Below are 27,029 nucleotides of genomic sequence, written 5' to 3'. Positions count from 1 at the left end.
AACTCAAGGCCTCTGCTCTTGCTTGGCTTTGTCAATTATGCCTGGTGCTTTATCACTTGAGCCACAGCTTCACTTCTAGTTTTTTGCTGGTTATTAGAGATAAGAGTCTTTGAGATCTGTCTGCAATTAAGAAACACCCAAGAAAATATTTGAAAATGAAATGTACTCATTACCTTGCTCATGTAACTGTAACCCCTCTGTACAGTATTTTCACAATAAAAAACTTATTTTAAAAAAGAAGAAAAAAATATTTGAAAACAACAGCTAGTACTCACACAGGTATATTAATTACATCGTGCCTGTTCATTGTGGGTGGTTCTGGAATCTGTTCTACATAGAACTGGAACTGTTTGAGCTACATAGGAGGTAAAGATTCGGAGAATCAAAGTTTGAGGCCAGTCCAGGTAACCAGTTAGCAAGACTGCCATTCAACAAATAATCCTGGCATAGTAAAGCATGCCTGTAACTTCTGCTATGATGGAGTATGTAGGAGGATCAAGATCTGAGGCTATCTGGACCCTAGGCAAGAACAGGACCATGTCCAGAAAAATAACTAGTTGTCAAGCAAGTCTGAGGGCAGGCACTGAAGAGTCATGGTGACTGTGTTCACTGACCATTAGGATAGCCAACATTCATTTCCCTGGGCATTTCTTACCTTCCTTACCTTGGAATTATAGGCAGTGGGGTCTAGGCCTTGCAACACATCTAAGCACTATACTAATCTGGTTTAGAGTTTTCAATTAGGAGTGTGTGTGTGTGTGTAAAATCATTGGCATGAAAGTAGTTCTTTTTTTTCAGTACTGGGGTTTGAATTCAGGACCTTGTACTCTTGCTTATGTTTTTCACTCAAGGCTGATGCTCTACCACTTGAGCCACACAGCCACTTTTGAGTTTTTCACTGCCAAATTGGAGATAAGTGTCACAGATTTTCCTGCCCAGGCTGACTTTGAACATTGATTTTCAGATCTCAGACCCCTGAGTAGCTAGGATGAGAGACGTGAAGAGCAACTAGCACTATGAAAGTAACTCTACGTTACAGCATTTCTTGTTGAAAAATCAGGCCGTTTGTATATCACATCTATCCCCAATACGCTCTCCCCAATAGAGTGTCTCCTCATAAACCTACAATTATCATAACCACAGAGATCTGTATGAAAATCCAATACAATGAGCTGAATTTACACTTCATATTTCATCATAGCTGATCTGTATTTTATAGCTCTTGTGTGTTAGGTTTGAAATGTGGTGACATGGTCTAGTATTATTGATTGAAACCACAGAGAATTGACCGATTAATTTTATGCTAAGGATAAATCTGACATCCTTTTCTTTTTAATCACACCATGGTTAGATGGTGTTTTAGTTTTCCTGATGGCAGACTGCACATGGAAAATATATTTCCAAGAAATAAATCCAAAGAAATGCATGGTATTTCCCTTCTCATGGAAAACTAAGTGAAATGTATCAATAAAACTTTCTCTGGGCTTGGCTGTGTATGAAACAGGGAAACAAAGAATTAGCAAGTAGAGAAACCCAATTTTATGGTGTTTGGATCAAATCCTTTTCTTAGAGAATTTTCCTTTCCAAAGTGCTGATGAAAACAGGCTGAAGTGAAAATTTAAATCTACAAGAGCTAAGTACAATTTTATTAAATGAATGGCAATTTAACCATTGTATTATACCTCACCTAGAGACAAAAGGTGAAAACGGGGGAAGAAGTTAAGTATAAAATTAAATCATGACATAATTTCATTAAGCCCCTATGGTTGTCTGAAGACTCTATTGGTTCTGAGATGGTTCTCATATGGTAGAATTTCAGGAATATTGTAGTGTGTATAAGTTATGTCATTAGTCATTAGTAAAAGATTAATAATTTTTTAAGTAAATTAGGGTGCTAATATAGTGTTTTATTAAATTTTAATTTCACCTAAGTGACATCAGATTACATGAGGATTATCTCATTTATTCTTGAAAAAAATATATATATATGGTGGCTATCCTGGGACTTGAACTTGAGGCCTGGGTGCTGTCCCTTGGCTTCTTTTGCTTAAGATTAATGCTCTTCCATTGGAGCCACAGCTTTACTTCTGGCTTCTTTGGTGCTTTATCCAAGATAAGTGTCTCATAGACTTTCCTGCCTGGGATGGCTTTCAATAGTGACCCTCAGATCTCAGCCTCCTCATTAGCAAGGATTATGGGTGTGAGCCACTCACACCCAGATCTATATTCTTTTTAAAATATTTATTTTATTTTTACGTTTGTAAATGGTTGTAAAAGGGGGTTGCAATTTAACAGGTTCACGTGTGTCCAGTGCTTCTTGGAACTGTCATCATTTTCCCCTTTCCCCTAGAGTCCTCATTTGGGGTGCCAGAAGTCAGGCACAATGAGTTATGTCTGCAATCCTAGCTTCTTAGGAGGCTAAGATCTGAGGATCATGGTTCAAATCCAGCCCAGGCAGGAAGGTCCATGAGACTCTTATCTACAATAAAGCACCCAAAAAGCTGGAAGTGGAGCCATGGCTCATGGTGGTCGAATTGTAGCTTTGAGCACAAAAGCTCAGGGACCACACCCAGGCCTTGAGTTCAAGCCCAAGGACAGGCAGAAAAAAAAAAAAAGATGGGCACTTAAAAATAGATTACTTTTATATTCCTGACTCTCTCACTGCATAACTTTTGCATACTCAGAATGGAGAGGAATTCTATTTCCATGACCATGTATTTTCTTGTTCCTGGATGGTCCAGGACAAGTCTCACCATCACCTGAGTCAGACTCCAACTACAAGGATATACGACATTGGTTATTTGTCTGTTTCTTTGGCTCTGAATATAGTCCCCCTCCCCCAAGTATCTACAAGGGTTCCCTGTTACTTTTCAGGTATATTTCCCTGAGGAAATATACCTGAAATGATGGCATAATCCCTAGCCTGATGCCTTTTCATACATGTAAATGCCTGTGACAAAATTGAATTTGTTGTGCACAGTTACAAATTAGCCATAGTAAGAATAAAATAGTACAATTGTAAAAGTATGCTGCAATAAGTTATGTGAATGTGATAGCGCTCAAAATACCTTGTACTGTAGATCTTAGCAAACTCAACATATATTTTTATTTTCCTTGTAATGTAGAGACCTAACACTTTTTTTATTCCCTAAAGGGAGCACTTGCTGGCTTCCATTGGCACACCCACATTGGCAGTCTGTGTGCATTGTGACAAAGTAAAACAAGGCTTTCTTGTCCTCATACACTGATGGTGGAAGCAGAACAGGAGGTGGAGGTATAACTCAAGTGATGGTGCACCAGCCCTAAGCCAAATAGATAAATGAGAGATAAGACCCTGAGTTCAAGCCCCAGTTCAGGCACAATGTGTACACGCATGCACACACACACATACAAGAAGAATTAAAGCACAATAGTCAATTTGACAAGTAAAATGGCTACCAAGTGACTAGTGAATGGGTAGTATTTACAGGGTAGATACTTTGGCAGAAGCATGGGGTGTGTCCAGGACAGATGGAGCCAATGGCAGAGATTGCATTGTGCTACTTGGGAAGGTACACAATTTGAATGTTATACTTTATACTTTGGGAGTATGGTTGACTGCATGCCAATGAAACTTTCAGCAAAAAATAAATCACAGATTAGGAAAGGTTAATAGCTATGTAAAATCATGAAAGATGTCCTTATGAAACATGACAATTCTAATTATGGGTTAAGCATCACGAATCTGAAAATTCTAAGGTCTGAAATCTATCAAATATGCAAGTCAAAGGGCACAGGTTCTCTCTCACATATGGTTCTTAGACCCAAAATACAACCTCTTGTATAATCATACATACAGCTTGGTGCTTGTATGTACAAATCAGTGGACTAAATACAGTATGGATCGAATTGACTCTATGGAATAAACCTTTCAAATAACTAACAGGCAGTCCAGAAAGCTGAAATGATATTTGTAAGAAGGGATTAGTGGAAGGGGTTAGATGAATGAAAAAAGAAGGGGAAAATGCAGCCAGAATATCCAATGTATATATGTGATATGTACATTGAAATAGGTGGTATGTACATCTCCAATAAACTACTCAGCAAAATCCAGAAGTAGTGCTGTGGCTCAAGTGGTAGAGTCCTAGCCTTGAGCAGAAGGAGCTCAGGGACAGAGTCCAGGCCCAGAGTTCAAGCCTCAGGACCAGCAAAACATATCAGTGTTTTATACATGGGAAAGGAGTCTGGGGGTGGGATGGGGGAGAATGATGGAAGGGGTAACTGACCAATAACCACTAGGCACTTAGATGGACACATTCAATTACAACCCTCTTGTACAGTCTCTTGAAATTCATAAAAAATAAAATAAATAATAAGGTCAAAAATTTAAATCTTCAACCTTTTGAGCACTCTCATGAGCATAAAGTCCAACCTAATAAAACTTAGTTTCATGCATAGAATTATCCAAAATATAGTAGATAAGTTACCTTCAGGTTACATGCATAAGATGTACACAAACATCAATGAATTTGATGTTAATGGTTCGGAATTATATCCAAATGTACACAAATGCACACATAATCATCTGAAATCTGGAACATTTCTCATCTCAAATAATTTAGAAAAGGGACCCTCAATCTGTGAGCATAAAAAGCATTTCATTTAGTTCATTAAACATATTATCCATCAGCACACACACACACACACACACACACACACACACACACAGAGAAAAGAACAATTACAAATAATGGTGTTGACGTAGAAGTTATTTTATCTGCAGGCAAATAGTTGTAATGATTAATAATAATAATAACAACTTTAGCCTGGTATTACCTAAAAGGCCTATCTGTGAGCAGGTGAGAAGTTCTCGGTTCAGAATGAAGGCAGGAGGTAAAGACCCAGAACCACAGTGACTGAGCCTTGGCAATCAGGATTGGCAATGCTATTCCTGGGAAATAAATGAGGCCCGGCTCCTTTCCCATGCCAGACTTCACACTCAGCCAGATGCATAGCCTGTGGATGGTTGATGTGGTGACAGGCAGGAGGCATGGCTAATAGTCTGAGAGAAGCTTCTGGAATAGCATGGTAGCCCAGAGATTTCTTGTTCTACTTGGTTAACTTTCACCAAGGACAATCCTATCTCGGATTCAACTGCAGTTCTTAGTGACCACACTATGAAATATCCACAACAGTCACGGTTATCTTTACATGTGAAGGAAACAGGATAAAAATATGACATCTAGGTAGCAAGAAGAAGGTTAAAAGGGAAGGAGGACTACATTTATAGGTATCCTAAAATCAATCAAAGACAGTCTTATGTGAACATACTGTAAATACAGCAAGACATGAATGACTTAGAAGTTTTGGGCTGACATCACTGGGGACCTACAGAAAGATGGAAAGATGCTAGTGTTGAGACATTTACTGAGTGTAATGACTGCCGGGTACAAATTAAATCATTAGCCGGGTTTCCACTGAGTTTGGGCCATTGGTCAGTCAGTTAGATTCAGTTTCTCACACCTAGTTTAAAAGAGTTCTCTCAGCTTCTTTTTCTCACTAAATAAAGTTTGCTTAATTAACAGTCACTTTCTCAAGTTTGCCAAACATAGGTTGGTACTTTGCTAAATATTAAAGATTCCTGTTAACTAAGAAGAGCAGGAGGCATGGCTAGCCATCAGAGAGCTACTGTTGGTCTTTCTTTCTTTCTTTTATTGCTGTTGCTGTTTTGGTTTGGTTTTTTGGTAATACCAACTGTTAATATGTAAGGGAATTTTCTTAAAATTTCTTCTTGGCTAGGAAGAGGGGCAGGAAGCATGGCTGGAGGCCAACTTTGGCACCGCTTAGCCTGTTCAGAAATTATTTTTGTGGTCCTCTACTAAATGTATTAGTAACTGGCATTATCAAAAATTATTTGCAGGCCAGGTAATAATGTTTCATGCCTGTACTCCTAGTTACTCAGGAGGATCATGATTCAAAGAAAAGTGACTCTGAACTCCAATTAACTGGCAAAATGGTAGAAGTGGAGAATGACACAAGAGGTGGAGTGCCAGCCTTGAGCAAAAGAGCCAATATAAGCATGGGACTGAGGTAAATCTTCAGTACCGCTACACACATAAAAAATTGCAAAAATACAAAAAAATAATTCTTAAAATTTGAAAGCACTTGGAAAATGGATGAAAATGAGAATTTTATGCTAATTGATTTAAAGTGGTTAAATGATACTATTAACTAGTTTTTCCTCTCTTCTATAAACATAAAAAATTAAAACAAGCCAGAGTAAGGGCTACTGTATTTAGTACTGTATTTAGTTGTATTGCAAAGAATGTCAACACAAGCAGATAAAACTTTCCTCTATCCCCAGCTGATTCTGAATGTATCAGGAGAAAATACAATTAGCCAACCAAAACACTACCTTCAAGGTCAAAAATGAGGAGATATTATTATTTTTTAAATTAATCAATGGATACAAATGCTCAGTAATAGCATTTGTGTGGCAAAGTAGAGAGAAAAATGCTCCTTGATCTCAAAAGTTTTCAATTTACTTCCTTACAAATGGTACAATATCATTCTAATGGATGACTATGATTCCATTGTGTGGTGTCTGGGCTGATTCCACATCTTGGTTATGGTAAAAAAAATTCTGCAACGAACATAGTTGTGCTGGTGGCTTTAGTGTGCCTTGTTTGTGTTCCATTGGATAAATACCCAGGAGTAGAGTCGTTGGGTCATACAGAAGCTTTATGTTTAGTTTTTGAAGAACCTTCATACTGCTTTCCAGAGTGGCTAAACAAGCTTATACTCCCACTAACAGTGTGATAAAGTTCCCTTTGGCTACATCCATGCAAACATTTGTTATTGTTTTCTTGATATTGGTCATTCTAACTTGGAAAAAAAATGTATGAATCGAAGTAAGCCAGATCCAGAGAAACAGGCCGCATAGTTTCCTTCATTTGTGGTAGCTAGAATATGCCTATAAATCTACAATAAACACACTGAGTGTTAAGAACTGGATTACAAATGAATTAACTGAAGTGTAATAGACTATGAGGAGAATACAAATAGTATAATTTTTTTAAAAAGAAAACTAAGTCAAAGCCCAACAAAATAAGTACCAGGAAATGAATACTTGCAAAGGATGGAAGTGGGGGAAAGAAGGAGAGAAGAATGAGGAGGGGAGGGGAAAGTATGCAGGCAAGAATTCATTGTATATATCACAGACGAGAAATACAGGGGAAGGGGTGGGTTGAAGGCAGGGAATATATTGAAGTGATGACACAGATCAAGGTGTATTGTACACATAAACTGCCTTGTTAAATTGCAAAAATTTCAATTCATAACCTAAAATTAAGATAAATAAGAGAAGGGGTAGGTTGGGAGGGGTAGTTGAGAACATTGAAAGGAGTGATACTGATCAAGATGCACTATATTCATAAATGCTTCAGTGAATGGCAACTCCTTTGTACAACTATTTAAAGATTTAAAAAAATTCCGAAAATAAGTTTCAAATTCATTGCAGGAAAACAAGAATGATTTTGCTAGAAACAACCAACTGACTAAGACACAATCCCAGACAGGAATGCTTACTTTGAAGTGGAGCTATAGCTATAGTGGTTGAGTACCACCAGCCTTGATCACAAATGCTAAAGTTCAAGCAATGAGTTCAAGTCCAGGGACTGGTACAAAAGAATGAATAAATAAATCAATAAATAAATCAATAAGGGAGGAGTGTGAAAAAATGTAGGAAGTGGAAGTAGAAACCTGTGGGCAAGATTTCTGCTGGGAATACACTAGAGCTGTGACAATGACAAGGCAGGCCTAGGCTGGACCTGGGAGAAAGCAAACACTAGCTTTGGTAAAAGCCCAGAGCCTTCACCTTGCTGAGCCAGGCAAGACAAAAACTGATAGCAAACAAACACTACCATTTTTTAATGGTAACCTTCAAAAAACATACAGAAGGAAATATAGTTAAGCTCCTCTAGAAAACCATATGTTGTAGCAGAAAGGAAGATGTGAATGTAAATCCCAGAACTGTCTGGGAAGAGATTTTGCAGAAAGGAAATAGACTTTTGGATGTGATAAACACAAAAAGATTAAAAATAGAAGCTGACAGCAACTAAATCATTTTCAACCAGAAAATGCCCTGCCAAAGATGAGGAAAATTCACTTTAGTCATGATGTAACTCAAGCAAATTAAAAAAGTAGGAATTTTGACTTTTCTTTTTCTTTATTAAATGAAGGATATCATGGAATTTAGAAATGGAGTGAAAATGTCAACTCCTAGTATGTATGTTCAAGGCTGTTTGGGAAAGTCACTTAAGGCTTTTTTTCTTTTTGTAGTGCCAGTTGTGGGGCTTGAACTCAGGGTTGGGTTGTTTTCTCTAGGCTATTTTGCTGAAGGCTACCATTCTACCACCTGAGCCATAGCTCCACTTTGGGCTTTTTTGAAAAAGTAGTTTATTGGAGTTAACAGTCTCACGGTGATCTTTCTTGCCCAGGCCAGCTTCAAATTAAAATCCTCAGGTCAGCCTCCTGAGTAGCTAGGATTTCAAGCATGATCCACCAGCTCCTAGCCAGGTAATCAATCTTAAAGAGTGTTGTCCATTGATGGGTTATAAAAGAAGAAGAAAGGTTGTAAAATGAGACTCAAAAGAAGAGTAAGAAAACGAAGGAGAAAACAGTTGTTACCTTCCCGGGTAGCAAATCAAGTCTGTTACAAATTATTTATGAAGAAAAAATAGAATATCATGCTGGGTGCCAAAGTCTCACACTGGTAATCCTACCTACTCAAGAGGCTGAGATCTGAGGATCACAGTTTGAAGCCAGCTAGAGAACAGTCCCTGTAAGACTCTTATCTCCAAATAACTAGTCAAAAACCAGAAGTGGGGCTGTGGCTCAAAGTGATAGGGTGCTAGCCTTGAGCAAAAGACCTCAAGGACAGCCCCCAAACCTTGAGTTCAAGTCCCACAGCCAATGAAATAAGTAATCTATAAAATACAATGGGTGATTAGAAAAGGGAAAAAATATAACAAAAGATTATATAATTCTGAATTTGCTGTTATTGATTTGCCAGTCTTGAGCTTGAACTCAGGGCCTGGGCTCTGTCTCTGAAATTTTTTGCTCAAGGCTAGCACTTTACCACTCAAGCCACAGCTCCACTTTCAGCTTTTTGATGGCTAATTGGAGAGAAGAGTCTCAAGGCTGGCTTAGAACCTCAATCCCTAGAACTCAGCTCCTTGAGTAACTAGGATTACAGGTGTGAGCCACTGGCGCCCAGCTTCACTTGGAAGTTTAACCTCCAACTCAGGCTGATTCTGTGGACTCCATTCTGAACAGAGAAATTTTATCCAGAGCCTTTGTCTGCATATCTATCTGATTAAGCATCAGAGTGACTCTCTACCTTTATCACAGCTTTCTTTACAAATTCTGCGAAGCTAGAAGGATCAAAATAAGAAAATAGGAGAAGGGTAAAACACAAATGAGCAATTTCAATGGCTTTACTTTTTGAGCTCTGGAAAGCTTACCTTCTCTGAGAACAGGTTACAAACTTCAACCCTGCAGAGAGGAAAATTAAAATGGAGACAGCCTTCTCCTCAAGAAGTCCTGGATTTGAGGTGAATAACTTGTCAAAGAATACAAGATAAGATGCAGACCAAACGCAGAAAAACTATGTAGAAAATCAGTGGGTGGGACTTTTGTTATCTGCCCTCCATTACCTGATGTATTTGCTACATGATCACCTTTTTTTTTTTTTTGGTGCCAGTCCTGGGGCTTGAACTCAGGGCCTGGATTCTTGTCCCTGAATTTTGTACTCAAGGCTATAGCTCTGCCACTTTGAGCCACAGCACCATTTCTGGCTTTTTGGTAGTTTATTGGAGATAAGAGTCTTCATGGATTTTCCTGACTGGGCTGGCTTCAAATTGCAATCCTCAGATCTCAGCCTCCTAACTAGCTAGGACTATAGCTGTAAGCTACGGGCACAATCACCTTTTCCTCCATCACCTCTCCTATCGCCTGGTTTTGGCAGTTGGAAATGAAAGTTCTGCTATTTAGAGTTGTTTAACTAGAGGCATCCATATTTAAGGACAATGGGTACAGAGGATGAGGAAATGGTATAAGCAGGAAAAATGGAACACCACAAGCCCCTAAAATTGACCCCTGGAGGTCACCTGAAGGTGATTATGTTGCTCTTCTTCATGACTTGCTGGGATATTAAGCAGAAGAGGAGATGATTCTTAGAAATCTCCTACTGGGAAAAAGTCATTTTACACTCTACTACCATTCTATGAAAAAAACTCCCACTCAAAAGCCTACCCAGACACAGGGTGTCCAATCCCCTGTAGAGCTATCTGCTTAGTAATGAGTGAAGAAAGATGCAATATCATTTGACATTTGGGAAAAGTTTACATTAAAGAGAGATCAACCCAATCAGATCAAGGACAAAAAGGAACATAAAAATACTTTAAAGCCATGAGACTCCTATCTCCATTAAACTCCACAGAAGTGGCACTGTGGCTCAAATGGCAGAGTGTTAGCCCTAAGCTCAAAGAGGCTCAAGGATACCACCCAGGCCCTGAGTTCAAGCCTTAGGACAAACAACAAACAAACACTAAAACCAAAAAACTTTTAAATAGTCAGGTACAAGTGTCTCACACCTGTAATCCTAGTTACTCAGGACGTTGAGATCTGAAGATCCCAGTTTAAAGCCAGCCCAAGCAGGAAAGTCCATGAGATTTTTATCTCCAATTAACCACCAAAAAAGAAAAAGCCAGAAGTGGAGTTCTGGCTCAAGTGGTAGAGTGCTAACCTTGAACGAAAAGAAGGTCAGGGATAGATCCTTGGCCCTGAGTTCAAGTCCCAGGACCAGCAATAACAAACAAAAAACTTTTAATGTGTGTGTGTGTGTGTGTGTGTGTGTGTGTGTGTGTGTGTGTGTGTGTGTGTGTGTGTGTGCATGCACTTAGAACTGGGGCTTGAACTCAGGCCCACTCACTCTTGCTTAGCTTTTTCCTCTCAAGGCTAGCACTCTATCACTTGAGTCACAGCTCAACTTCTAGTTTTTGCTGATTAATTGAAAATAAGAGACATACTTTCATATATTAGTAGTAGTAATCTCAACCATTTGTCATTTCTTTATGAAAGATCTGTTACTTCTTATCTTAGCTTTATGAGATACACAGTGCATTCAATAATCACCTTATACACCTTATGCATGTCCTCCTGTCTAGCTGTTCTTTGGACGTCATTCCCCCTCTCTCCCTCCCTCTCTGCTTCTCTCACCAGACCCAGTGACCACCATTTTCTTCTCAGCTTTTAGAAAACAGAAGTTGGATATCTTCTATGAGTTAGATGATTCTCATAATGGACATATTTTTCATTTTGTTTATTTTCTTCCTTTGAACTGCATTTTTGTGTCCTTTCTTTCTTGGCACTAGAGATTGAACCCATGACATTGCACTTGCTAGGTAAATGCTTTGCCACTGACATCCCAGCCCTAGCCATAAGCATGTCAAATTATACTTTGCTTGTCCTATGGCTTCCTCTGGTCTCCCACAAAATTCTGTAGAGACATAACTTCATTTAAACATTAAACAAATATCAAAGCATTAACTGTGACTTGGTTACAAAGCATCCATCCCATTCTTATTGTACTTTTAAAAGTTTTGACCAATAAACCTGGGTGTTGATTACTCACACCTGTAATTCTGCCCCCCAGGATGCTGAGATCTGAGGATAGCAGTTCAAAGTCAGCCTAGCCAGACAAGCCAAAGAGACTCTTATCTCCAATTATTCAATAAAAAGTCTGAAGTGGAGTTGTGGCTCAAGTGGTAGAATGCTAAACTTGGAAAAAAATTCTTAGGGACAGTGCCTAGGTCCTGTGTTCAATACCAGTGCCAGCACAAAATTAAAAAATTCAGCTTGAAAGCTGATACATTCTCTGAAATAATCTCCCACAATCTGTATTTGCTATGGAACATAATTTCACTGTTTCTCAATCAGTTATGCATTTGGCAGCTCAATTTTCAATCTTGGAGCTTAAAACATTATGGAAATGAAGGTAAATAAGGCTAAAAAGAATTTTCTGTGAGATGAATTTATTTATGGTTTTTCTGAAACCAGAAAGGTTAAGTCTTGAGTACAGTTTCAGCTGTTCATTTCTGTTTCACTGGTTCCAGAATGTTCTTTGACTATCCTTGATAATATAACACTAATGAATATGATCATTTTTCCCCTTAGGGTTTACATAACATTTTACTCTTTGGTTTATTAGTTCTTCATTTTATATATAAATCTTGAATTTTCTATGCTTACTTGGAGGAAGTAACACATTAAATAGGGTGTGAATAAACATTTTGTTTTATTGCCTGCTTATTATTGTGTGGTATCCATCTGAGATTCAACATGAATCTCAAACTAAGCAGTGACTCTCAGACTGAACAATTAAAGCCTATTTTCCAAGGGTCTTACTTTCTGTCTATATTGAATACCATCAAATGAATGCATTCATGCTTGTAGATAATATGTGTCTTTATCATCTTAGTAAAAAATACACTCAATGTTCCAAGTGAGTAACACTAGAAATCAGTCCCAACCACAAAAATCAGTGTATTACTTTCTTAATAATTTTGTTGACTTCCAAAAATTGTTGAACCAGCACCCTCAGGAAAAAGGGAAATATAGGCCATAATTTATTTTATATATTACTCACTATTTGTATATATGTGTGTGTGTTTCTCTCTCTCTCTCTCTCTCTCTCTCTCTCTCTCTCTCTCTCTCTCTCTCTCTCTCTCTCTCTCTCTCTCTCTCTCTCTCTCTCTCTCTCTCTCTCTCTGTGTTTGTGTGTATTACAGGTACCAGGTTTTGAATTAGGGGCCTCAGCTCTTGCTATGGCTGACATTTTCAGCTTTGCTGATTTTGGTAATGGAGTGATGAGAAGACAAAGAGACAAAGAGTGACAGGCAAAAAGAGACAGAGTGTAGGACAAAGAAACCAGAGATAGAAAAAGAGACAGATGAGAGACAGAGGGACAGAAGGAAACAGAGAGACACAGAAAGACAGTGAAAGAGAGACAGAGAGATAGTCATTGACAAAGAGATGCAACAGAAAGCAAGGTGGATTTTTTACCCTTAATTAGTGGCTTCTGGAAACCTCTTACACACTCAGAGTGTGCTTTACTAATTTCATAGGCATTCACTTCAATCTGATCATTTACAGTCAATATTAACTGTCCAAATAAAGCATTAATAAACAACTAACAGGAGAAACAAGTTCTATGCAGAGAGCTGCTACATGGCCAAAATAACAGAAGAAATGCATGAGTTTTACTAGTCAATCTTCCAATACCAGGATGATAAATCTTTGAGTATTGATCACTGATACCTGCTATGAATCGTGACTTTTTTGTTATCCCACACGTTGGGAGTGCAAGGCTGGAATTCACCTTTGGTAGTGAGTGCCCCAGCCCTTGCCCTGGCTGTGGTATGGGCCAGGGGATCTCTTCCATGTTAGAGCTCATGGGAATCATTTCAAGTGCTCTCACTCTCTCAAACCCTCTCTACAATGCAAGGATTGCCTTTTTCCATTTTTGTTCCTTGAAGGATGAATTCAAAGTAAGATTTAGCCAGTAGATTCATATAAAAAAAGACATAATTTGAACTAGTCATAACAGAATTTAAAGGAGGCACTTACCTTCCACTTATCCAACAGGCAACATTCAGGTGAGTAGCATTCAGGGTATTCAGGAGGCTGAGATTTGAGGGTCACAGTTCAAAGCTAGCTTGGGGAAGGACAGTCTATAAGACTCCTATCTTCAATTAACTACCAAAAAGCCAAAAGTGGAGCTGTGGTTCAACTAGTAGAGCATTAGCCTTGTGTAAAAAGGTTTTTAGGCCCTGATTCAAGCCCCAGCACCAGCACAAAAAATAATTAATTAATTACTTTATGATTGTGTAAAACTGGAGACTGAAAGCATGGGCAAGTCTGTATACCAGAGAAACACCTATCAGTTATGATGACCATTATATATATATATATGTATATATATATATCATATGATATATTACTATATAATACATATAATATATAACATATGCATTATTTTATACAGATATATAAGTGCACATAAATAAGATATACATATATGTATAAATACATAATATATATGAATAAATAACACAAGCATATATTATATTTGCATGTACACACATATGCATATGTAAATATGTATCCATGCATGTACACAGGTGTACATACATATCTGCACATGCATGTATATGTATATGTATATACACACATACACACACATATATATAAATGCTCCTTGTGATTTTTAAAAATTTTATTGTAAAGGTGATATGCAGAGGGGATACAGTTGCATAAGTCAGGAAATGAGTACATTTCCATTTGAACAGCATCAACCTCCTTCCTTGTTACCTCCTAGTTCTTCCCTCCCATCTTCCTCCCCCCCCCCACAAGTTGTATAGTTCATTTCCAACATAGTGAATGTCACTGCCTAATTGGTTCACCCTTTTTCCCACTGTTTTTATGCTTCCCCCCACTCCCCAGATCAGATAGACTTATATGCAAGAAGGGTACAGAAATAAAAAATAGCAACAAAAGGGAATAAACCAAAACAAAAAACCACAAATAGTACAATAAAAAAAACCTCTTGTTTCCATTTCTTGGAGTCCATTTTGATAAGTATCATTTTACATGATCATATGCACGTACCTATTGAGTATTTGTAATCCTCTCCTAAGGATATCCCCCTTTGGTTTCACTGTGTGAATGTTTATAGCGCTATTGGTCATGTCCAAGAGTAATTATTTGTCTTTTACCATCCATTGTGTTTACTTGTAGATTTATAGACATATTCTAATTATTACAAATGAGAAAAACCATGAGGCCTATTTCTTCAGGTCTGGCTTACTTTGCTTAATATAATTTTTTCCAAGTCTTTCTATTTCCTTACAAATGGGGCAATGCCATTATTTCTGATGGAAGCATAGAATTCCATTTGTCCACTGAGGGACATCTGGGTTGGTTCCATATCTTGGCTATGGTAAATAATGCATTAGTGTGTGGTCTTCTACTGATTAAATACTAATAAATAACATTACAATTCTGTGATAGGCTGAAAGTTTTCCACTCCATGAATACTGGAGCCCAATTTTAAATGGATTTAAAAGCTATTATTTAACATGTGTTGGGTTTCAGGGACTTCATGAACAGATCTTTTGTATTATCCAGCTTTTTGTCGCTGCAAGGTAATACCTGAAACAGGTAACTTTGTAAAGAAAAGAGGCTTTCAAAACTGAAGAAGTCACCTTCCTTCGCTCAGTTCAGGCAAGGACTCTCCTCACCATTTCATATTGTGCGAGATTGCGAGGAGAGGACCACGTGCTAGAGTGAACCACAGACACGAAGCAAGGGAGACTCAGGAATCAGATGCAGGACCTTATCCCAACTTCCTGCTGGGCACTGCCGGCAGGTCCCACCCAAACAGCTTTAATTTTTTTTGATAGTAGTGCCTTCAGTGCCCCAAGAACTACAGAAATCAGTTTTAAGAAATAGATCTCAACTGAGGAGTCTAGCAAAGATATGCCTTATTTTACAGAAAAAAATAAGCAAATTCTGTTTTAATGGTCTCCACTTATCTTTACAGTGTTGACAACAGAATTCTCCTATTAATACGGAGAGGCAAAATGCATCACTCACAATTCATTAAAAGGGTCAACAACATTATCAACAACTGCTGAAAGAAAATGCATCCCATTGAATTGTAATTTCATGTCATTTTTAGACTCCATCTCTCAAAGGTTCCGCATGAAGAACCACGACAAGAACCAATGGGAGCCACAGGGCCACGTGTCACGCGGGTCCTTTCGGATACCGCTCAGAATAGTTAAGAATTCTGGGAAGTTCACAGCAGTTCATAAGTGGTCTAAAAACCTTATCCAAGCAGTTGTGGTTCCTATTTGAATTGTAGCCTGGATTATTAAGACCTCAAACCACAAAGCCTCCTGGGAAATCCTGCATATGCATTGTTCTCACTGGAAAGAGCTGAATGAGAGAGAAGCAGGAGGGTTGTGCTTCAGTTGTCTTCGAAACATTAAAAATAGGGGTGGTCCATTCCCCCTCAGATGTGTGTCCCTAACCCTTTAAGGGCAATGCAAATTATCGTTGTGGATTTGGGGAGAATCTACTCCTGAGTAAGCAAATTAAGAAATGCCAAGAACAACCAAATTTCTTTGCTTCCCCCCAAAATTGGCTTACACAATAGTTACTTTGGAAAATATTTTATAAGATAGGTCAAGAAAATCTATTCTGTGATAGAATTTCTATGACTAATTTGCAGGAGAAACCTGAAAGAATACTTCCAGCTGAAATTATTTTCTGGGTTGCTCATTTACATTTGGAAAAGCCATTGTTTGTATTCTTCTAAAAGCAAATATGTCATACTTCCAAGGAGCCCAATGGGAACATTTTAAATTTACTAATGGCATGGCTTGTAAAACAACCTTTCAGAATAATTGTGTTTTACACGCAGATTTAAATCACTGTGAGAAGGGTGAGTTCTAGAATGTTCCTCAGGATGTACGTATTTGATAGACAATATCCATTTAGCAGAAGAGGGATAGGGAGGAAAGTTGGCTTAGGAGTTATTATTTTTGAGGAAGTGGGTAGGGAGCTCTGCCAAAAATAATCCACACTCTATCCAAACCACAAAGGTTTACTAAACAGAAATTTCAATCACAAGGCAAACAGGATGTTCATTTGGGACACATTTCTTTTTGGACACATACTTTTAATACCACATGAAAGCTGCACCATCCAGATGTGAAAGCAATAAAATTTAAGCAACAACAAAACCGAACAATAAAGTAAGAAGTCAAAGTGGATGAGAGCCTTCCTGAGGGAGCGTCCGTAGGGAAGCCATTGGATGCCAGGCAGAACAATGTGAGAAGCAAGCCCGCAATCTGGTTTCAAAAAACTTAGCATTGGCAGCCCCTGCTCTCTGAATTTTTTCAATTATCTATTTTCAGCCAAAGTGGAAACTTATTAAAGCCAGAACTTTAATATCAGATCAGCTGCAGGAAGGAAAACAGAGAGGGGGGGGGATGGTTAGTACATATTGTACTCTGGAAATGAATAACAAATCCTCCAAGGAATTTAAGGCTAGTCATCTTATCACAAACCCAGCATGATAATGTCGTCATAACACAGAACGTTTCAGAATTGGAAAGTAAAAAAAAGTCTTTGTTAAGAAGGAAGAAAGCTAGGATATGCTATGGTAACATAAAACTGTGAAGTTTCCTATACAGCGTCACTTTTAAGGTATCAGTTAACTATTTTACTTTTTTTTGCGCATTATGTATAATGTGTGTCTGTCTGTCTGTCTATCTGTGCCTGTGTGTGTGCGCTCATCTAGAGGCTTGAACTCGCAGCGTGGGTGCTGTGAGCCTTTTTTCTCAAGGCTAGTGCTCTACCTCTTGAGCCACAGCTCCACTTTTGGCTTTTTGTGACAAATTAGCATTGAGTTTTATGAACTTCCCTGTCTAGGTTCCCTGTCTAAGATCGATTCTCAGATCTTAGCCTTTTGAGTGCTAGGATTACTGGCATGAACCACCAGTACCTGAATAATCTCTGAGTATTTCTGGAAGAGAAACAAAGTCAAGCTTAGAAGTCTCACCTCCAAAAACAATAGGCAATGACAAGATAGAATTGTTCCTGTGACCACAGTGCTATTGTCTCTCCTATTGGTAACAAAAGTGCTACATGCATTTGTACTGATGTTGGAGACTCCCAGCTCAGGGCAGTAAGAGTAAGGCTGGAGGTAAGAGGTTCATCATGGCTACCTCCAAAGAGCCAGGTGCCCCTGCCACTATGTTTGGGACACTGCTCACCTTTTAATCAAAATCTTTCTTTAGCTATGGCAGGGTAAATACTTCTTTCATTGAGCTGTACTTGGAGCATGTCAAATTCTCCAAAAGCCAGAAAAGCCCTTCATAGATACTTGGCTATAAATATCTGCTACCTTGCTCTCAGTAATTACTCTAGGCAAAATCTTACCTTAAATTTGCCAGATAAACATACCTCTGTCTTATGCCTTATATTCCACTTATATAAAACAGTCTTGGAGTAAGAAAGAGTTAACAGTTCAAATTTCCCATCAGAATTGATTTTTTTATTCTCTTATTTTTTTCCCAAGATGGCCTTTGGAGTAGAAGGTGATGCATTTGTGATAGACATAAACAAAAGTAACCACAAGGCCTTGTTCTCCTCCTTCTCTTTCTCTTGTGTTTGTGTCTCTATATCTCTGTGTCTCTCTTTGTGTCTGTGTGTATCTCTCTGTCTCCATCTCTCTGTGTCTCTATGTATCTATGTGTATTTCTCTGTCTTTCTGTGTCTCTGTGTCTGTCTCTTTTTCTCTGTCTTTGTCCCCTATCTCTCTGTCTCTGTGTCTCTCTCTGTGTCTCTGTGTGTCTCTGTCTCTCTGTGTGTCTCTGTGTGTATCTAGTTCAGTGTCTCTGTTTGTCCCTATCTTTCTATATCTCTGTGTCTCTGTGTCTGTCCCCCTTTCCCTTCCTTCTCTCCCTCCTTCCCTCCTTCCTCTCTCCCTTTCTCTCCCTCCTCTCTCTCATCCAGAAGAGGGAGCCTGGGCTGGTCTTTGATGTATAAGGAACTCCCATGTGTGCCTTTTCCCAAAGAGTCAGACAGAAGTGATTCCAGCCCTGCCCCATGGTGTCATTTCTTCTACTCAGCAGAGTGCATCACCCTGATGACTGCATCCCACAGAGAACTTCACCTACCCTTGGCCTCAAAGGGCCACAGAGACTTTCCTCATGGCATGGCCTGACTTTATCTGTGGTAAGAAAAATAAATAAATCAAAAGTTTCTATCATCATGCTGGGTGTCTCGTGCCAGGAGGCTGAGATCTGAGGATGGAGGTTTAAGCCAGCCCAGCAGGAAAGTCCATTAGCCTCTTTATTTCCAATTAACCACCAAAATGCCAGAAGTAGAGCTGTGGCTTAAATGGTAGAGCTCCAGACTAAAATAAGAAAAGAAATAAAGCAAAACAACAACAACAAAAAAATCCCCTCAGAGACAGCAATCAGTTACTGAGTTCAAGACCCAGAACTGTTACCAAACAAATTTACAAAGGTAAGTGCTACATCATTAGAGCAAATGAATTTTAGACGTTTTTCCCTTCAACTAAGCCTAGCTTTCAAAAGTTTGATCTCTCTGTAGTTACATATTTTATTCTTAAGATAACAACTGAATAATTGCTGTTTCTGACTCAAGGCAGTGTCCAGCTTCAAGCTCAGCCTCCTAAGGACAAGCAGACAGTTCCATCAGATGAGAAGAGATGCAGAAGAGAAAAGGAACATCCATCTCTTTTGAAAATACGGCTATAATTCTACCTGAGAGACTTGTTGTGTTTTTATACCAAAGAGAAAAAAGGAAGAGGCCAAAGTCATACACCCAAGAGACCTAGAGAGGATTGCCTATGGCTCAGGTGTAGTAGCAATGCAGAAACAAGACGGGAGGGTTGTCTAAAGACACAGCCCTAACAGAGAACATGAAAGGGGAGCCACACGTGTAGACTTATACACCACTAAGATCCTGTCTCCCTGTGATCCAAAATGCTCGTATTCTGCTTTTGTGTGTGTGTGTGTGTGTGTGTGTGTGTGTGTGTGTGTGTGTGTGTGTGTGTGTTTAAATTTTATATTAGCTGGATGCTGGTGGCTCATGCCTGTAATCCTACCTACTCAGGAGGCTGAGATCTGAAAACAGCAGTCAAAGGCAATTTGGGACAGGACAGTTCATGAGTCTTATCTCCAATGAACCACCAAATAGCCAGTAGTGTTTCAAGTGATAAGGCACCACCTTTGAACAACAACAAAAAATGCTCAAGGACAACACCCAGGCCCCAAGTTCAATCCCCAGTATGGGCTCAAAATCAGACAACCAATCAATCGATCGATTAGCAAACAAATAATAAAAATAATATATAGCAGTTATGCTACAGTATAGGATTCATGTCCTTCTCAATCAATCTTGAAGAATTGAGAGGCTAGAAGACTGAGTAGGAATGAGAGATAAAGAGAAAAATGAGAGAGAGAGAGAGAGAGAGAGAGAGAGAGAGAGAGAGAGAGAGAGAGAGAGAGAGAGAGAGAGAGAGAGATCCAGTCTCCATTTGACAATGGCAGCTCAGTGAATCTCTATCTGAGCCCAAGTGGGCCTTGTTATCCCACATGAGGTTTGACCAGAGCAAAAAGAAGAAGTTTAACAAAAAGAAGTTTATTATAGAAGGGAAAAGAACAAGCTTCTCTGAGGAGCTCTAAAGCTAGGTGACCATGTATGGGGTCCTTGGTCCCCTCCCCACTCATCCACTGCCCCACTGGTATCCAGATGATGACCTTCAGGCTGATCTATAGCTGCCATCTTTCTCTAAGCTGCCTATTCACGTGTGTGTGTGTGTGTGTGTGTGTGTGTGTGTGTGTGTGTGTGTGTGTGTGTGTGTGTCTGTCTGTCTGTCTGTCTGTCTGTCTGTCTTGGGGCTTGAACTCAGAATCTGAGCACTATCCCTGAATTTTATGCTCAAGGCTAGTGCTCTACCACTTGAGTTACAGCTCTACTTTTGGCTTTTTGCTGATTAATTGAAGATAAGAGTTCTCATGGAGTTTTCTGCCCTGGCTGGCTTTGAACTCTGATCTTCAGATCTCAGTCTGTTAAGTAGCTAGGATTATAGCAGTGAACCACTGTGCCTGTGATCTCTGTTGTTTTTTATTTAAAGGACATGGTTCTGGGGTGGATTAGGGAATGTCTACTCTGGTTAAATAGACTTTATTACTTGTGATTGAATAAATCAAGACATAGCATTTGAAATGAAAGCAAAATATAAATTAAGGGTGTTAAGCAAGATGACAGCAAATGATTTAAAGTATATATATATGTGTATGTATGTATGTATGTATGTATGTATGTATTTGTACAGATACTGGAGTTTGAACTCAGGGCCTGGGTACTCTCTCTGAGCTCTTTAGCTTAAAGCTGGTGCTCTACCATTGAGCCACAGCTCCACTTTGGCTTTTTTGCTGGTTAATTGGAAATAAGAATCTCAGAGACTATTCTACTCTAGCTGACTTTGAACCTCTATCTTCAGATCTCAGCCTCTTGAGTTGCTAGAATCACAGGTGTAGGCTACTGGGCCCAGCTTAATTGTTTTTTGTTTCTTTTATGTCTCCTTCCATGAGTTTCTTTGATTGTGCTATACAGATGGAATATGGTGACCAGATTTGAGATTATTAGTTCATTCAATAGGAAATCTGCATTCTTGTTTCACACAGGCCATGTGTCTGCTCTCAGGAATGTTTAAATAATAACAATAGCCCAAGTACAGAGCAGCTTACAATAGGAAATGAAAATCACCAGAGAGCTGTGGGACACTTGCAAAGGACATGCCAGGCACAATGTAATTAAGTCATTGGAATTTGTGGTTTAGGCCACCAAGGCTAAAAATATGCCTCCTGATTAAGTGCTTATGATTTTTTAAAAATCAAAAATCCTGGCACATGGCACCAGATGACCAGAGCACCCCTTACAGCTTGGGCTGATCTCATGAGTCTCACAATTAGGCTCTGTTTTCTGGGCTGAGGCAGAAATAAAGGAGGATGACATGTCTTTCTGTGTCAAAGGAGAGAGGAATCCTATTTGTCTTCCATTTAGGAACACATTCTTCGGTTCACTTATTTGTTTATTTTTTTAAACCTTTTACTTTATTTTTTAAATACATTTTTTATTGTAAAACTATTGTACAAAGGGGTTACAGTTACATGAGCAAGGTAATGAGTACATTTCCTATCAAGCATTGTTGCCTCCTCCTTTGTTTTTCTCCTACCATTCCTTTCCTCCCACCTCAACAACTACACTCCCATCACCACACACACACACACACACACACACACACACACACACACACACACACACACACACACACACACACACACACACACACACAGGAGCGTGCCTAAATTGTAAAATTCTTTTTTCAACATAATGTCTTGTACATCTCATTGTTACAATGGGTCAACATGTATCCCTATTTAAACATTTTGGTTTTTCCCTTTCCTTCCCCAAATTAGACTGGCATCAAATACAGTGAAAACAGGAGTTATACTGTGGGACAGAAACATACAAAGCAACAAAAAAAATCACATGGTACATTATAAATACATTCAAAACAATAGCAAGAAAGAAAAAACCACCCATTGCAACAATGAGAGGTACAAGTCGTTATGTCGAAAACGAACTTCACAACTTTGGTGGGGGGGGGAGGAATGTTGGGTGAGGGAGTGGGGGAGGATGGGATGGGAAGGGGAAACAAAGGAGGAGGCTACAATGCTTGATAAGAAATGTACTCAGTATCTTGCCCATGTAATTGTAACCCCTCTGTACAGTATTTTCACAATTAAAAAAAAACCACTTGTATCCCTATCTTGGGGTTCATTGTGCTTAACATCATCTTATATTGTCATATGTACATAGCTTTTGATCTTTTCTGCTTGTCCTAGACATATACTAGTTAATGCAAATAAAGGAAACCATTGGACCTATGTTTCTTTGGGCCTGGCTTACTTCACTTAATATAATTTTTTCCAAGTCTGCCATTTCCTAACAAATGGGAAGATGTCATTCGTTCTGATGGAGGCATAGAATTCTATTGCGTATGTATACACACACACACACACACACACACACACACACACACACACACACACACACACACACAAGACATTTTCTTGATCTATTCATCTACTGAGGGGCATCTGGGTTGGTCCCATATCTTAGCTATAGTAAATAATGCTGCAATAAACATAGTTGTGCTGATAGCTTTAGTATGGCCTTGTTGTGCCTCCATACTGCTTTCCAAAGAGGTTGAATAAGTTTACACTCCTACCAACAAGGCAGTAGGCTTCCCTTCTGGCCACATCCCCTCAGCATCTGTTGTTATTAGAGTTCTAGATTATGGCCATTCTAACTGGGGTGAGGTGGGATCTCAATGTTGTTTTGAATTGTATTTCTTTTATGGCTAGAGAGGTTGAGCATTTCTTCATGTGTCTATTGGCCATTCTTATTTACTCTTCAGAGAAGTTTCTTTTTAAGTCTTTAGCCCACTTATTATCGGACAGTTGTTTCTTTGAGGATTTGTTGTTGGGGGATTTAATTTTTTGAGTTCCAAGTATCTTTTAGATATGAAGCCCTTGTCCATTGTATGGCTAGTGAAGATCTTCTCTCAATCCGTGGGCTTTCCATTAACCTTGCTAACTATATACTTTGCCATGAAGAAGCTCTGCAGTTTCATGCAATCCTATTTGTCCAACCTTTCTTTGATTTGTTGTGTTAAGAAAATTTTGGCCTGTGCCAAGGAGAGGTACAGTTTCTCCTATTCCTTCCTGCAATGTTTTCAGGGTGTCTGCTTTGACTTCGAAGTCTTTGATCCATTTGGAGTTTATTCTGGTGCAGGGTGATATATAAGGATCTAGGTTTAGTTTTCTATAAGTGAATAATCAATTTTTTCAGCACCATTTACTGAAGAGGCTATCTTTCTTCCATTCTATTTTTTTGGCTCCCTTATCAAAGATTAGGTGGCTGTAGGTCAGTGGGTCATTTCTGGGTTTTGAATTCTATTCCATTGGTCATCAGGTCTCTTGTGCCAGTACTAAGCTGTTTTGATTACTATGGCTTTGTAATAGAGTTTGAAATTTAGTATTGATATTCTTCCTCACTGTTCTTTCTGCTAAGGATCATTTTTGCTATTTGGGGTCTTTTACTGTTCCATATGAATTTTTGGATTGCTTCTTCTATTTCCTTGAAAATGAGTTTGGAATATTGATAGGGTATTGCAGTGAATTTATAGATAGTCTTTGGAAGTATTGCCATTTTCACGATGTTGATCCTTCCAATCCAGGAGCATGGGAGTTTTTTGCACTTCCTAAGTTCTGTTTTGAATTCCTTTTTCAGGTTTTTAAAGTTTTCATCCTAGAGGTCCTTCACTTCTTTGGTTAATTCCTAGGTTTTTATTTTTTTGTGGAGCTATTACAAATGGAGTTGCTTTCCTGATTTCAGCCACGCTTTTCTCATTGTTGAGGGTTAATTTTATACCCTGCTACTTTGCCAAAGTTTTGAATCAGCTTGAGTAATTTGGAGTGGAGTCTATGGGATTCTTTAAATACAAGATCATGTCATCTGCAAAGAGGGAGAGTTTTACTTCATCTTTCCCTATTTGGATTACCTTTCTGTTTGCATTTTGTTTTATTGCTCTTGCTAGGCATTCTAATACTAAATTGAAGAGAAGTGGAGAGAGTGGACATCCTTGTCTGGTTCCTGATTTAGAGGAAATGGATTTAGTTTTTTGCCATTAAGTATAATGCTGGCTGTAGGTTAGTCATATACAGCCTTTATTGTATGGATGAATGTTCTATGGATTCCTACTTTTTCCAGAGCCTTCATCATAAAGGGGTGTTGAATCTTGTCAAATGCTTTTTCTGCATCTATTGAGATAATCATGTGGGTTTTATCCTTGCTCTTGTTGATGTGATGGATTATATTAATTGATTTGTGTATATTGAACCAGCTTTGCATCCCTGAAATGAATCCTGTTTGATCATGATGTATAATTTTTTGGATGAATTATTGAAGTCAATTGGCCAAAATTTTTTTGAGAAGTTTTATGTCAATGTTCATCAAAGAAATGGATCTATAGTTCTCTTTCTTTGATGAGTCCCTGCCTGGTTTTGGGAGGAGGATTACAAGGGCTTCATAGAAAGGGTTTGGTAGTGAACTTTCACTTTCAATTTCATTGAAGAGTTGGACGAGTATTGGTGTTAGTTCTTCTTTGAAGGCCTTGTAGAATTCAGCTGTAAATCCATCCTGTCCTTGGCTTTTCTTACATGGGAGGTATCTTATTGCTGTTTCTATTTCAATGCTTGATATGGGTCCATTAAGTTGGTTTAACTCATCTTGGTTTAGTTTTAGCATGCTGATATTTGCTAGGAATTCATCCATTTCTTCTATATTTTCAAACTTATTAGTATAAAAGTTTGAGAAGTATACCCTTATAATGTTCTGAATCTTGTTTCTGTGGTGATGTTTCCATTCTCATTTCTGAGTTTGTTTATTTGGGTGTGTTCTCTTCTTTTTCTGATAAGATTTGCTAAGGGTCTGTCAATTTTGTTAATTTTTTCGAAGAACCAACTCTTTGTTTTGTTGATTCTTTCTATGTTTTTTTTGGACTCTAATTCTTTTAATTCTGATTTAATTTTAATTACTTCTTTCCATCTATGGATTGGGGTTTAGCTTGCTGCTCTTTTTCAAGGAGGTTCTGATGTCTCATTAAATTGTTGGTTTCAGATCTCTCCAATTTGTTGATGTAGGAACTCAGAGCTAGAAACTTGCCTCTGAGTACTGCCTGTGCTGTGTTCCAGAGGAGCTGGTAATTTGTGTTTTTCCTTTTGTTGAATATCATGAACATTTGAATTTCCTTTCTAATCTCTTCCATGACCCACTGGTGATTCAACAGTGTTTTGTTCAGCCTCCATGTGTTACAGGCCTTTTTTTGGTGGCTTTGGTGTTGAGTTCTAATTTTATTCCCTTGTGGTCTGAGAGAATGCAGGACATAATCTCAATGTTTCTGAATTTGGACAAGTTTGCTTTGTGACCTAAAATGTGGTCTATTTTGCAAAATGTTCCTTGTGCTCCTGAGAAGAACGTGTATCTGATACTGCTGGGTGAAATAATCGGTAAATGTCTGTTAAATCTAGTTGTTCTATGCAGTCGTTTAGATCTGTGGTTTCTCTGTTGAGTTTTGCTGAGTTCATCTATGTAGTGGGGATAGTGGTGTGTTAAAGTCCCCAACAATTAATGTCTTTGGATCTATGTGAGATTTGAGGGAAAGTAGTGTTTCTTGGATAAATTTGGGTGCTCCGTTGTTCAGTGAATAGATATTTAGAATTGTAATATCCTCCTGAAGGAAAGATCCCTTAATTAGTATGTAGCGCCCTTCTTTATCTCTTCTCACTAATTTTAATTTGAAGTGTATTTTATCTGATATTAGGATTGCAACTCCTGCCTGTTTATAGTGGCTGTTTGTTTGATAGACTTTGTTCCAGCCTTCACTTTCAGAATATGTTTGTTTTTATGTTCAAGGTGTGACTTTTGAAGGCAGCAGATAGAAGGATCTTGCTTTTTAATCCAACTAAACAGTCTAAGTCACTTAATAGGAGAGTTAATTCCATTAATATTGAGAATTAGGACTAAGAAGTGTTTGGAAGTTCCTGCCATGTTAACCACCTTCTTGGGGATTGTGGCAATTGGGTTCTTCTTATGCTTCTTGGATTCTCAGTTTGGGTGCGGTTTCTTGGACTTTATTGTGGTTTTGTTGGTTTTCTATGTGTAGGACATCTTTAAGTATCTTTTGTAGGTCTGGTTTGGTGGAGATACATTGTTTCAATTTTTCTTTACTATGGAAAGATTTTTATTTGACCTTCTGTGATGAAGGAGAATTTTGCTGGGTATAGTATTCTTGTTTGGTAGTTGTTTGTCTTTAGAGTGTGGCATACATCATTCCAGGCTCTTCTTGCTTTAATTGTCTCTGCTGAGAAATCTGAGGTGATTCTAATTGGTTTCTATTAATAGGTGATTGATCTTTTCTCCTTGACAGCTTTAAGGATCCTTTCCTTGGTCTGAATTGATCCTGCATGGATGTGACGGTAGGATGTCCTGTTCTGGTCTAAAAGCTTCTTGTATGTGAATAGACCTATCTTTTTGCATGTTTGGGAAGTTCTCTGCTAAGATCCTGTTAAATAAATTTCCTAGACTATTAACTTCTGTCTCTGGGTGCTCCTCTACCCCCATTATCCTCAGATTAGGCCTTCTGATGGTGTCTTCCCAGTGTTGAATAGATCTATCATATTTCTCAGATTCGTCTTGGATAGTTGTCTGTTCTTTCTCTATAATATCTAGGCTGTCCTCAATCCCAGAGATTT

At 38.5% G+C, this 27,029-nt stretch overlaps 1 long non-coding RNA gene across 1 annotated transcript; it reads left to right on the top strand.

Annotated features, from left to right (window-relative positions):
- The first annotated feature begins 17,245 nt into the window (after window positions 1-17,245).
- Window positions 17,246-22,285, top strand: LOC138826810 (uncharacterized). The gene is made up of 3 exons (XR_011371863.1): window positions 17,246-17,316; window positions 18,744-18,849; window positions 19,285-22,285. It is a non-coding gene; the product is annotated as an uncharacterized lncRNA (long non-coding RNA).
- Window positions 22,286-27,029: the final 4,744 nt, after the last annotated feature.

Source organism: Dipodomys merriami, unplaced genomic scaffold, assembly GCF_024711535.1.
Source record: "Dipodomys merriami isolate MVZ:Mamm:240054 unplaced genomic scaffold, mDipMer1.0.p SCAF_15, whole genome shotgun sequence".
Taxonomy (NCBI): domain Eukaryota; kingdom Metazoa; phylum Chordata; class Mammalia; order Rodentia; family Heteromyidae; genus Dipodomys; species Dipodomys merriami.
Note: the sequence above shows the minus strand (reverse complement) of the source record. Positions and strands in the feature narration are given on the sequence as shown.